This window comes from Eulemur rufifrons, chromosome 16 (assembly GCF_041146395.1).
Source record: "Eulemur rufifrons isolate Redbay chromosome 16, OSU_ERuf_1, whole genome shotgun sequence".
Taxonomy (NCBI): domain Eukaryota; kingdom Metazoa; phylum Chordata; class Mammalia; order Primates; family Lemuridae; genus Eulemur; species Eulemur rufifrons.
The window spans coordinates 29,682,346-29,697,021 of NC_090998.1; the positions used below are offsets into that span (position 1 = coordinate 29,682,346).

Consider the following 14,676-nt stretch of genomic DNA (forward strand, 5'->3'; position numbering starts at 1 on the left):
TATTTTTGGTAGTTACAGTAACAGTTCTCTGTTTCACAATGATATAAAACATTTGACAAGCATCACCAGTGAATGTCCAATATTATTTAAAATTAAATATTATCACATATGAATGTACATAAGAAAATCAAGATACTTGTTTATGGAAAGGAGATTGAAGCTAAAGATAGAAAGTCATTCTTCTTTGCAACATAAGCAATTCTACAATTGCAACTCATTTCTCTCTTGCCATTTACTACTGTTCAAAACAGTATCCTCTGTCTTGCAATTACATTGATAAATTCCTCAGGCAGTCAATGTTACAACTGCTCTCTAAAGATGTGTTGGAGCTCTGAGTCACTGAAGTTTAGTTTGAATTTGCATATTTGATGTTACATTGACATTTTCTTAAATGGTGGACCATCATGCCTAAATTCTTCTCATTCCAAATCTAGGTGTATCAAATAATTATAAAAATGTAGTATTTATTTTGTTTTCATTTGTCTTCATAATGATTTTATATTGCTTAAATGTGATCATAATTTTTTTTGCTTTAGTTTTACTGGTGTTGAAGGAGGAATGCTTTTTTATACACATTAATAAGCAGGGCCATTATTGGATGTCATCTTCCCATAGTGGTGTTCTGACCCTGACAAAAAATACAGTCAACTCACTCATCTGTGGGTGTGAAAATTTTCATTTATGTTATCCACCTGGCCAATTAAAACAGAAAAATCTTATACTTAATGAGAAAGTTCTTGCTTTCTGGAAAAGGTGATTTAAGTTGCAATGATTTAGCTCATGCATAATTTCATATAATAAAAAAGTTATCTTTACTGAGCAATTTGTATAGAATTTTACATTCATAAGCAATACCTTGTTTTCACTCTTATAGATTACAACATAAAGAGAATATCAATATGCATAGTAGTTAAAATAGCAACTGTTTATTTGCCTCCTGACTGTGCATTAGCAGTTTGGGCTGGCCTCAACTGGATGATTTTTCTCCTGGCCTCAGCTAGATTTACAGGTTCGGCTAAGCCATTTTGTATGCAAAAGCAAAAGGGAGTTGACCTGCTGTTGACTAGGACTGTCAGGATGCCTGGACTATATGTGTCCACCATGCTAGCCTGGGCTTTTCCACATGGTGGCACCAAGAGCAGCGAGAGAAGGCAAACCACAACATACAAGCAGTTTTCAAGTTTCTGCTTGTTTTATGTTTGCTGCTGTTACATTGAACAAAGTGATCACATTAGACAAGTCCAGAGTCGCCATGAGAGGGCACTACCAGAGAGCTTGGATATAAAGAGTAGAATTTATAGTTACTTTTTAAGTCAGCCACCAATGGATTTAGGGGAAATTGATACATGGATTCCTATTTTGCTGTCTTTTTAAAAGTATTAATTTATTGGTAATTATAGTTGACATTAGCTACCAGTTGGCGGGTTAGATAGCAAGTGTTTCTGCTTTCTTATGCTGCTATATCATTCGAACAGGAAATTTAGCTCACCTCCATGATGTTTAATACTTTATTTTTACAATATATGAACTTATTCTCAACTTTTCATTATCAGTTCATGTACTCTTTTTTGGTTCATCGATTGAGAACTCAGACATTTTTAGACATTGGCCTCAGATGGTGCTATGTATCATTAAAGTATGTGACTCGAAATCCCACAAATATAAAAGAATAATAATCTCAGCCATAAGTTTTGAACTTTATTCTAAAAGAGGAGATTGCAACTGTCACCAAATTTTCCTCTTAGGGCATTTTAAATGATTCATTACACTGATTTTCTTGGTAAGCAGTTGTTATTATATATATAAGTATCTATAATATTCCCTGTATGGGTCTACCTTTATTAAAATGATCATTCTGTGTTCTAAATATTGTGGAATCCCCTCCGTGGAATTATTTTCAGAATTCTGAAGTCCCACACAGGGGTTAAAAAAAAAAGGAGGCGTTTCTTTATCCCAGAGCCACAGACTACATATTTCTTTGTCTGTGGTTCCTTCCCTCCGTATTTCACCTTCCTGAGCTCATCCCATGCCGTCTTTCTGTCTGTGCCAATGTCAGAGGATCCCCAAGAAAAGGCCTCGTGGAAATGCAAGGCTTAAGTAAGTGTGAGACCTTTCCGCCTGCTTCATCCAGGTGTCATTAACTTAGTCCCACATTCCAGTGAAGGTCTGCTAGTTGTAAGGAGCAGAAAAACAACCCCAACTTAAGTACAAATAAAATAAAACTAAAAGGAATTTATTGGAAGATCAAAGAAACAGCTGTAAAGATCTAAGCCCTTCCTAGAACCTTATGGTTCTAGAACTGGTCCTCAGAATTATGTTTCCCTGTCTTTTTACCTATTTCTCTTTGTCTGTTGGCCTTTTCTCTCCTACTGCAGCCAGACTTCTCCGCTCGGCTGGGAGGAATGACTCACAGGAACACTGTGCTCGCGTCGATCTTAGCAATCACTGCAGAACGAAGGATTAGAACTGAGGTTTCTTCCATCCATTACCTCTGATGACTCTGGTTCCAGAACTGAAGAAGCTTATTACCATCATTAATTACAAATCATGAATTTTACTGCAGGTCAGATGCTGTTCTATGAGCTTTCCATGATTAACTTATTTAATCCTCACTGGAACTACTGGGGACAATCCTATAAAGTAGGTGTAATTCTATATTATGCACATTTTACCAATGAACATATTGAAGGACAAAAATATTAAGTAACTTTTCCAGTCACACATCTAGTAAGTGGCAGAGCCAAGGTTCAATATGAGAAAATCTGCCCCAGAAATGATGCTCTTGTGAACCTGACATGGCCTGGAAATTTGGGGCAAATAATGGTTGGCTTTTTCCTAAATTTCTACATAGTCCCTCTCCCAGGAAATGGCAATTCATGTTCTAAAACAGTTCTATATTAACCAACAGTTCATCCTCTTTGAAAAGATCATGAATTTGAAATACATATATAGGTTTATTTATTTATTTTTTGATATTGTGCAATTCAGGACTTTTAGAGCTGTAAAACAACTTCAGGTTTTTCTGGATAGCTGGAGAATAAAAGGACTAACTATAATTTTGGCTGGAGAGTAAGTGATCATGTAAAAACAAAGATCTTTCAAAAAATCTTGTGTTGGATTCATCCCACCCTCATTATAATTAGACCTGTTTGTGTTTTTTGTTGTTGTTGTTTTGAGACAGGGTCTCACTCTGCTGCCCAGGCCAGAATGCAGTGGCTTAAGAATAGTTCACTGCAACCTCAAACTCCTGGTTCAAGCAATCTTCCTGCCTCAGCCTCCCGAGTAGCTGGGACTGCAGAAGTGCACCACCACACCCAGCCAATTTTTCTATTTTTTTGTAGAGATCAGGTCTCACTATGTGGCTCAGGCTGATCTCAAACTCCTAGCCTCAAACGATCCTCCTGCCTTGGCCTTCCAAAGTGTTAGGATTACAGGTGTTATTTCTTGTTCTTTATGTGGGTATTAGTTATCAACTGTATAAAAAGTATATGTTTTACTGTAATTTTTTGAAGAAATAGCACAAGTACTTTGTACTACTGAATATAAGTAAAACATTTATATGCAGTGAAATGACTTACAGTGATTTATAAATCAAAGTTCTGTGAAATAGAACAAACTCTTTGAATTGTAGAGCAACAGGAACAGGATTCTATATCTTTTGAAATGTGGTGTTGTAGAACGAGCAAAATTTTCATAAACAAGAGTTCATATTTCTGTCAACTCCTTTTTATTTCAGTTCTTTGTCAACTGATGTTCAGCTTGTTTATTTTATTTGAGCTGCACAGAACATACAAGTTCCTTGTTCTGAAAACTCTTGTTATCAGTGAAGAGGCTAGAAAGAGGTTATGCAGTTTAATGACTCTGTCTCATTCACCTCTTGGGCTCTTTCATCAAGTTCAAGATCAATTCCTTTTTTTCCTGACCATTGTCCTTTGCAAAAAATAAAGGAAAAGCACATTTCAAACTAATCATCACTAGTTTGACACAGTAAACAAAGACAAAGAAGCAAAGTCAGACCAGTCTAAGGTAAATTTTTGGCTGAAAACATTATTTATTTGTAACCTGCAGAGATTTTACCACCCAAATTTATATAGAGTTTATGGTTGGGAATATCAGATTTGTGCACACTCAAAAGAGAACATATTTTGTAAACTAAAAATAGCCACACATATAGGTTTGTGTAAATCAAAGTTAATACAATATGTCAAAGAGTATGTTTTTAGGAATAAATCTACAGGTTCTTGCAGAACAGAAGTTTTTCCTATATTTTCCCATATCGTATATTGATTACTTGCAATATGCTCAGAACCGTGTTAAATATAGGCCATGCCGTCAGGAAGAGAGAGAAAACTAATATTTATTGAATAACAGTTTGGAGCTAGAAATTGTCATTCATTCCTTCAGTTCATTTACTTTTCATGGCTAGGGATGGAGTAGTGAACTAGGTAGATGAAACTTCTGGTTTCAAAGGGGTTACAGTCTAGTAAAAGAGGCAGACCATAATTAAGCAAACAAGATGCAACACGTGTCACTTAACAGCTATGTTCTGAGAAATGCATTGCGAGGTGATTTCGTCATTGTGTGAACATCACAGTGTGTACTTACACAAACCCAGATGGCACAGCCTACTATATACCTAGGCTGTGTGGTATAGCCTATTGCTCCTACGTTACAAACCTGTACAGCATGTTACTGTACTGAATACTGTAGCCAGTTGTAACACAAGGGTAAATATTTGTGTATTTAAACAGAAAAGGTACAGTAAAAATACTGTATTATAATCTTATGGGGCCGCCTTATATATGTGGCTTGTCATTAACTGAAATGTCATTATGTGGCACATGACTATAATTTCAGATAATAGTAAGTGCTATGGAGAAAATTTTCAAAGAGTGATGTTATAAAGATGGATCAAGATGGGCACCTTGGGAGATAGGTAGGGGCATCTCTTAGAAGCAATTATTTGTGTTGAAACCTGAATATTGAGAAGGAAACAGCTAAGGGAAGTGTTGGGAGAAGAGTATTTTGATAAAAGAGAACAGCAAATGGAAAGGTTCTGAGATCTGTACACATATCAACTCCTTTAATCCTTCCTAAGTTTCTTTCTGTAAGTCAGGCAGCCTGATTCTACAGATGGCAGAACTGAGAACCACAAGTAGCTTACATAAAGTCACTTACTTAGCTAGTTAGCAGGATGCCACGACAGAAACTCAAGATTATGTGACCACAAAAGCCATTCTCTTTCTGCTACCTGTGCTGCTACATGGGATCTAAAGCACAAATTAAACACATGTAACAGAAAGGAATTCTGAAGAAAGGGAAATTGCTATCCCAAATGCAGGTGTTAGATGGTCCTGGTTCTTCCATTTTCTTTCTGCTAAGAAATATACCACAGGCCAGGCATGGTGGCTCACGCCTGTAATCCCAGCACTCTGGGAGGCCGAGGCGGGCGGATTGTTTGAGCTCAGGAGTTAGAGACCAGTCTGAGCAAGAGTGAGACCCCATCTCTACTAAAAAAATAGAAAGAAATTAGCTGGGAAACTAAAAATATACAGAAAAAATTAGCCAGGCATGGTGGCACATGCCTGTAGTCCCAGCTACTCAGGAGGCTGAGGCAGGAATGGCTTGAGCCCAGGAGTTTGAGGTTGCTGTGAGCTAGGCTGACACCACAGCACTCTAGCCCAGGCAACAGAGTGAGACTCTGTCTCAACAAAAAAAAAAAAAAAGAAATATACCACAAAGACTTATATGTATCCATTTGTTCATTCAATAGATATTTTTCATAGTCTACAGTATAACTATACTATTTATGTTAAAGTTTTGGAATACAATTCTGGTGAATAGTGTGAACTATTTTCCCTCGAGGAATTGAGAATGATTTTTTAGTATATTGTTGGGAATCCTAGTAGTATAATCTGTTCTGCCAAAAGTTATATGGAAGGACATAAAATATTAAAATCCCAAAGTCTTCCTGTCAGTTAACTGAAAATTATCTCTAGCATTTAATATCTGACTCTGTATTTGGAAAGAAATAAAGTGAAACCCCTTTTTGCTCCTCTTTTTGGTATGACGGGAAAGGTATAGTTGGAATCTTTCCATTGATTTGCAAAATAAAACAGTATTTTATAAGACACAGGTTTATATGTGATTTATAAGGCATTGAATTATTTTATTACTGAGACTGTCTCTGAACTCTGAGAAATTCCAAGGGAAAGGATTAAAGGTTTTTAATTCAACCTTGCCCAGATCTGCTATTTCCGACTAATTTTTTTCTGCTGTGCTTTCTGGTTCATTTTCTTAATAGATAGATAGAACAATGGGGCAACAGAGATAATGAAAGTGTGTATACTTACCTATTTCCATTAAATATGTGAACATTCTTGTGAAAGGAAATCAATGGTTATTTAAGCCACGCCCCTACTTACTGTTCAATCATAACTGTTCTCATACCAGGAGTCTAAAGAGGTAGCATCAGTAATCTGCACATACTAAGTACTTAATATTTCTCAGTGGAAAGACAAATCCTGCTACATATTACTCTGTTTAACTTTTCATAGTCTATATAACGTTATAATATATTTTAATTATTATTATGTACTTTCACTAAGAAGTAAGGGAGCTAGATGATGTAGGCCTTGTGGTATAAGGACTTTGGCTTTTACTCAAAGAGGATGAGAAACCTTTGGGGGATTTTGAGCAGCAATGCCATGATCTGACCTGTGTTTGTAACAGAATGAGTCTGGCTGCTAGAATCAAGGAGATGATAACAGGGTATCAACTTGGGTTAGAGAAAATGGCGTCTTTGTTTGGGGTGATAGTATACGACATAGACTGGAATGTAGATAACAAGCTGGCATGAACATGGCTTTTTTTTTAACCATTGTATTCCCATGGTATGGTATCATTTCTAGTGAATTGCAAAAACTCAGTAATGCTTGTTGTATGCATGAATGAATGGATATATGGACATTAGTTTTTCACACTTCTGTCTTCTCCCCACCTGTTTATTACTTAGCTTTAAAATCTAAGCTACTTTCATGTGTTTGTTGGCCATTTGCCTATCTTCTTTGAAAAACTTCTGGTCATGTCTTTTGTCTACTTTTTGATGTGGTTTTTCTTTTTTTTTCCTTGATAATTTGTTTGAGTTCCTTGTAGATTCTAGATATCAGTCCTTTGTCGAATGTATAGTTTGTGAATATTTTCTCTCATTCTGTAGATTGTCTATTTGCTCTGATTATTTTCTTAGCTGTGCAGAAGCTTTTTAATTTGATCAAGTCCATTTATTTATTTTTGCTATTGCTGTAATTGTCTTTGGGGTCCTGGTCATAAATTCTTTGCCTAGGTCAATATCTAGAAGAGTTTTTCCTACATTTTTATCTAGAATTCTTATGGTTTCATACCTTATGGTTTCATGCCTTAATATGTAGCAGAATTTTATGCATCTTGCATTAATTTTTGTGAGTGGTGAGAGATAGGAGTCCTGTTTCATTCTTCTGCATGTGGCTATCCAGTTGTCCCAGCACCATTTACTGAAGAGGACTTCATTTCCGCAGTGTGCATTGTTGTCTGCTTTGTCAAAGATCAGTTGGCTGTATGTGGATGGTTTTATATCTGGGTTCTATGTTCTGTTTCATTGGTCTATGTCTCTATGTCCAATACTGTTCTGTTTTGTTTACTATAGTCTTGTAGTATAGTTTGAAGTCTAGTAGTGTGATACCTCTAGATTTGTTCTTTTTGCTTATGATTACTTTGGCTATTTGGGCTCTTGTCTTCTTCCAAATGAAGCACAGAAAAATTCTCAACATCACTAATCATCAGGGAAATGCAAATTAAAACCATAATGAGATATCACCTTACCCGTGTTAGAATGGCTTTCATTAAAAAGTCCAAAAACAATAGATGCTGATATGGGTGCAGAGAGAAAGGAACACTTACATACTGTTGGTGGGATTGCAAACTAATACAGCCTCTGTGGAAAACTATGGACATTTCTCAAAGAACTAAAAGTAAACCTACCATTCCATTCTGCAATCCCACTACTGGGTATCTACCCAAAGAAAAGCAAGTCATTTTATCAAAAAGACACCTGCACCAAAATGTTTATTGCAGCATAATTCACAGTTGCAAAGATGTAGAAACTACCCAAGTGCCCATCAATTCATGAGTGCATTAACAAAATGTGGTAGTATTCAACTATAAAAAGGATGAATTAATGCCTTTTGCAAAAATTTGGGTGGAACCGGAGACCATTATCCTAAGTGAAGTATCTCAAGAACGCAAAAACAAGCACCACATGTACTCTCTGATAAATTGGAACTATCCGATGGGCACACATGCGCATAGAGGAAAGTAAAAGTCACTGGAAATCAAGGGGGCGGGGAACCTACCTAATAAGTACAATGAACACTATTCAGGTGATGGGTGCACTTATAGTCAGTCCTGACTGAAGCATTACAAAAGCTACCCATATAACAAAAACATTTGTACACCTTTAATATTTTGAAATTAAAAAGAAGGGGGAAAAAAAAAACTAAGCTACTTTCCTTATCCTCTCATTTTTAAAAAAAAGTAAAAGAGAAACAAAAGCAAAGCAGCCAAGGTTCGTCTTAAATTTATTGAATTCAACAAATTTTCTTTTTAAAATGGACTCTTATGTAATGACTTCTTTGGCATATTAAAAACATCAAATGTCAACATAATATTCCAAGACAGTGAGATGAGATGGTTGCTGAGGGTCAGAGTTATGCCACAGCACCACCATTTACTTCAAAATTAAAATGGCTACATAGGATTTAATTTCCTCCTCAGAAGGGCAATAACCTTTTCAATGAATCAGACTTGGCTTTTTTTTTTTTTTTTTTTTTTTTTTTGCTTACTATAAGTGGGACCATGTGACTGTAACATTACGAAGTGCCTAAATGGCAGGCTATATTAGAAAAGTCTGGGGACAAAGAGCACAAGATTGTATTTAGTGTACAACTTTTTTGTGTTAGAAAACAGAGAAATAAGACACATACACACATTGTTTTGATATGGATAAAAAGCACTGAATAAATACAGAAGCGACTAATAAGACTGGTTGTCTGTAGAAGGCAGGAGATGAACTGGATAGATGAGACAAATTTTTAATAGATTTTTAATATCATTTTGATGATTGATCATGAAAATTATTACCTATTTTTTAATGAGTGAATGAATGAATGAATGAATAAAATAGAATCTTATACAAAGCCATGCAGAACAGCAAGGAAGAAAACAGCTTAGGGAAACTTAAAGTGAAACGTCAAGTGTTCATTTTATCACTTTTCCAGCCCTCAGAAACTGCATTTTGGGCTGAGAATTCTCAGATGAAGTGTATATGTGAAACACTAGTCAATAGTAACTGATCGTATTTTGTTCATCTATTTTCCTTTAATAATAAAGAAGTCTTAGTCCGTGAGATGCTCATTCTTCAAGGGCTAGAATGGCCAGTTGAAGGAAGCCGATCTTTGATCCTTTCAGAGGCCTAAATAAGTAAAATTCTGATATAGAAATTGTCCTTTTATATTTCTGCTTTCAAGAAAGGGTTACATATCCTGAGGTTTTGCAACATTCCTGTCCTAGTCCTGTGTACATTGCTGTAAAGACTCCCAGGCATCTAGGCCGTATCTGGCACAGTTCCTCTTAGCAGTCATTTGAGTGTGAAGTTCCTCACTCATGCAAGACTCAGCCCGAAGCAGCATGTCTGCAAGCTACATCTGCACACAGAATCACCCCACTTGTCAGTAACAGCTGTGAAATCTGCCCTTGTTCTCTTTAGGTAAGAAATTTCACCAATCAAAATAACACCTTGCCCTTATGTACAGTTTTATATTTTTCAAAATATTTTCACCTATGCTATCTCATTTTAGGAATTCATTGAAGCTGAAAGATGGAAAATATCTAGAAGCTATGACCCCATGTAACAAACGGAGAAATAGAATCCAAGAGATGAAGTGACCCCTTTGTCTAAAATCAAATAGCTTTTATATTTAGAAGCAGAGCTAAAACCAATATTCAGTTCTCCCGACTCCTAACCCACTGATTATCTCTTACTATTGCATAGCAACCTCGGTTGTTTTCCTGGGTCTCCTCTATCTTTTTATCCTTTTTACTTTGTTCTTCTTTTTGACCCATCCATATTAGTTTTCTTCTTTTATGCATTAAAAGGTGGCTTTAATCAAAATTTAATACTTATATGAGTACGACATACTACAACATATGTCAAAATCTAATGATTTCTTATTTTGGTTGATGCTTTCAAAAATTTCCAAAAAACTTATTTTTTTTGCCACCAAGCAGTAGTAGTTGCATCTTCTGGTTCCCTGTCTCACACACTGAAAACTTAAACATAAGTAGAAATGATAATTAGAGTTATTTTCCTCATCAATGCTATGATTTATACTCGTTTCCTATCAGATATGCCACAAGTTGGAACCTTCTAAGCAAGTACTCCCTTATATAAATTCTCTACCAGTGGGCAGACACTAATAAAGGCTCTGTCAAAATTCTGGTAAGAAAATGTTTCTTAAAGTCATAGCTGATGCCAGACACTAACTATTCAAGTTTTCTATTCCATGTTGGAAGAAAAAAAAAAAACTTTTATGTCTAAATTCAATTTTAGTAAAATGGAAAGAATTATATCCAGGTCAAGTTCCAATGCAGTAAGGAATGAATCAATTGAGATATTCTATCTTAGAATTCAGTGCTTAGCATGCTTAACATTCAGAGATGTGCTGAAAAGTTATAACAGCTTTGCACAGAGTTGCAATGGTATCACTTTGCAAAGGTGAGCATTCTCAAAGGATTCTGATTCTATTCTCACTGCTTTCCTCACTTGACATTCATAGGCTCCCCAATCACCAAAAGAGCTGCTTTGGTAACACAGCACAAAAAGACATATCCTCTGGCTATTAAAAAGAGAATGATGAAAAGTGTTACTTGGGAACATTCAAGACTTCCTTTTGGTTGATAAAAGACATACTATTTTCTTCCCTCACTAATAATCTCACTCCATGTTGGCAATATTATAGCAATTTTCTGTATGATTTCTTACTTGAAAATGCTATGGTAGGAGTTAGAATCTGTGATTTTTCCTGGCTCACTCTTAAATTTTTCCCCAATACCACTGTTTTCTTTTTCCAAAATGGGGAGAAAATTATGGCTTCAACTTCCAACTACCTTATGTGTATTTAACAAAACCATTTTTCTAATTAAAAATTTGTGTAAATTAATTAGCACAGGAAATGCTTTTTTAAAAAAAATTAAAAATGAAATCTTAAATAAATCTAGAAAGATCCCATTTTATCATTAAGAATGCTGACTATAGAATAATTGTCATCAATAGACATCTTTTTATTAAACCTTAAATAATTATAGGTATTGGTTTATAATTTTACATTACTTGGTTCAAGGAACACCTTTCCAAAGAAGATCCAGGATATTTCAAATTTTCTTTCATTTTCTGCAAAACACCTGTTGTTAGTGACAGAAAGCCAGAAATTTTCTGTAAAATTAAAGTGACAAAAGTTTTTAATGTCCCAGTGCCTTTAAGTTTTAACATAGAAGTTTTCATTGAAAAAAATAGTGAGTTACATTTTTAAAAAATGCTTTTGTGCTACAGTTTAAATTGCAGAGAGCACAACTCTACATCTAAAGTTTCTCATTGCTTAAAGGCATTGAGAAAGACTCAATGCTGTAACAGGAGCCAACCACACAAGCAAACTCTCCTACAACTGTTAGGTACAGACCTTATTTATACCTTTCACAAAAATTAATGCAAAATGGATCAGAGACTGCTATGGTTTGAACAGTTTTGTCAAAATGTATGTTGAAACTTCATTCCCAGTGCAACAGTAGTAAAAGGTGTGGCTTTTAGGAGGTGATTGAATCATGAGGGCTCTGCTCTCATGAATGGGATTAGGTGCCTTTATGAAAGGGCTTGACAGAGAGAGTTTCCCTCTTTCTTCCCCTGCCAACTATTCCACCGTGTAAGGAAAAAACCAGGTCCACCATTCTGGAGATGCAGTAATAAGGCACCTTCTTGGAAGCCTTACCAAAGACCAACCCTGCGGGTGCCTTGACCCTGGGTTTCCCAGCCTCCAAAACTGTGAGAAAAATTTCTCTTCTTTATAAATTACCTTGCCTCAGATATATTGTTATAGCAGAACAAATAGACTAAGACAGAGACCTAAATTTAAACTTCAAAACTATTATCTTCTAGAGGAAAAACCAGAAGAAAATATAAATCTCAAGTTCTGGCACTAACAAGCTATACAACCTTAAGCATGGCACTCCTCTAGGTCTTCATTTTCCACTTATGAACTAAAAAATTGGACTAGTTGATTGCTATAGGGCTTTCTACTCTATGATTTTATGACAATGGAAAAATATGTACCAATTTTTTAAAAGAAATAACATCATATTTTAAGAGTGTTTTTTTAAAAAACTAGCAGGTTCTAGAAAGCTTAATGATTAAGGGGTAAGGAAAAATAAGGTAATGAAAATGTAGTTTTTAAACAATGTGTGTCAAATTTTGCAATGTATTTCAGATAAAGAGACCAGGCCCATAGACATTTAGTATTTTATATGATGAAAAATAAACAGTGAGGCTTTACCAAGAAAAAGCATAGCCAAATATATTTTGACAAACTTATTCAATGAATTAGAAAGTAAGTGACTAAAGAGAGACATTAGGTATAAAGCATTAGCATATTAAAAATAATTTTTTTCACAAATTAGAGTTTCTGTTTTCTTGTGAATACAGTTACTATTAAGTGGCTTGAAGTCAGTTAAAAAATTCTTATATCCAAAAATGATAAATGTATGCAGCTTAGAAAAGCAGCTAGGTTGGTTCACCTGTCCTCACAGTCTTTATTAATGATACAAAATTATGAAAATGATATCACTGAGGAGTTAGCGTGCCTTACAGGCATCACTAGAGAATAAAAATTCATAAAAAGAACTTTGAGAACATATAATTTTGTGTATGCAAAGAATAATAAATGGATTTTCCATGAAAATAATTTTATTCTTTTGGAAGAATAAAATTTGAGTGACAGGTTTTCAAAAGGCACACACAAAAGCACCACATAAATATTTCAAGTAACTACAGTTTACATTAGAGAGGTGTAATACAATTATTTTAAGCTGCAAGGGATGAGGTGGGAAGTAACCATTCCAGGGATATAGTGTGAAATAAGGCATGAAGATTCTAGTGTGTGCATGATCACACCAGCTTTGCTAGGTGACTAAGAAAAGTTTGGAGAAATGGGTGGACATCGTATTATGGAGGACTTTGCATACTAGCCAAAGGCCATTTATACTTTAGCACGTGGCAAAAAAAGATGTAGAAGAGGTAAATGTGAAAAAGGTTTTAGGACTATAGATGTGGTGGCTGTGTGTGAATGCAGGAGTCGACAGACGACTTCACACTCCCAGGCAGCTAGGCTGGTATCCTGACTCTGCGTGACCATTAACAAGTGAACTTCCTTAAGTCCCAGTTTCCTCATAGGATTTTATGAGAATTAAATGATACATTTCTATAACCACTGACCATTAGACATAGCACCTGGCTCAATAAACAGAAGCTTAAAAAATACTTTGCAAAGAAAGGACTCAAGTGGAGAAGAGGCCAGAGTTTGGGATACCACTTGTGCAATCATTAAAATAGTTTAATGGAATGTCAATGGAAATAAAATTAAGAAATGACTTAAAGGACTAACAGAACTTAATGACTAAGTAAAAGGATGAAAAAAAAAAAAAAAAAAGACAAGGGGTAACTGTTGGCTCCAAAGTTTGGTGTTTTAATGGCTGGAAGAATGGGAGCTGATGCTATCAGAAATGCGAAATCCAGTGAAGGGCAACAGGGGGAACAGAGAATGATGAGTTCTGTTTTAAATGCATTGCGTATGAGGTGATGATGAGACTTCCAGGTAAAAATTTCTAACAAGAAATTTAGGATATAGGTGTGTAATATCCCCCTCTAACCACTAGCTGGAGGCATATATCAAGGTTCTGTTCTCAGTCATGCTCTTATGTCTGAAGTCTTCCCTTCAGTCATTTCAACCAATTCCCCTGTTTCAACTATCGCCCTCCTCCTGTCTGAGGCCTACTGGAGATTTCCACTTAGATGTCTCATGAATACCTCGAACTCAACGTGTGCAAAATCAAAGCCACATTTGCCCCTAAATGTTAATAGGCATCTCACTGACTTACCTGGTTCTGTCAATAGTGCCTCCAGTTTACCCAGAATGGGCAAAAAATGTGAAGTAACCATTTACTTCTCCCTTTCTCATAAAATCCTATAAAGATGTGTTGTACGAAAGAAGTTAGCATTCTCCTTAGATGGGATGAGAAGATTCTAGACACTTACACAAAAGATTCATGTTTAAGGTATTGCCACCTACTTTGTGGCATCTAATCATATCTTTTGCATGAATTATAAAAGATAAAATTGATACATTAAACCACATTAAGATTAATAACTTTTCTTCATCAAAAGACAAAATTGAGAGCGTGAAATGGCAGTATAGAGAATAGGAGAAGTTATTTGCCATAGATATATCTGACAAAGAAATCATATCCATAATATTTAAGAAACTCTTATTTGGCAAAAGAAGATATGCAAATGACAAAGAAGAAAAAAAAGATGGTAAT

At 35.4% G+C, this 14,676-nt stretch overlaps 1 non-coding gene across 1 annotated transcript; it reads left to right on the forward strand.

The window, feature by feature from the left end:
• The first annotated feature begins 14,331 nt into the window (after positions 1-14,331).
• LOC138397797 (U6atac minor spliceosomal RNA) lies at positions 14,332-14,452 on the forward strand. The gene has a single exon (XR_011235902.1). It is a non-coding gene; the product is annotated as a U6atac minor spliceosomal RNA (small nuclear RNA).
• Positions 14,453-14,676: the final 224 nt, after the last annotated feature.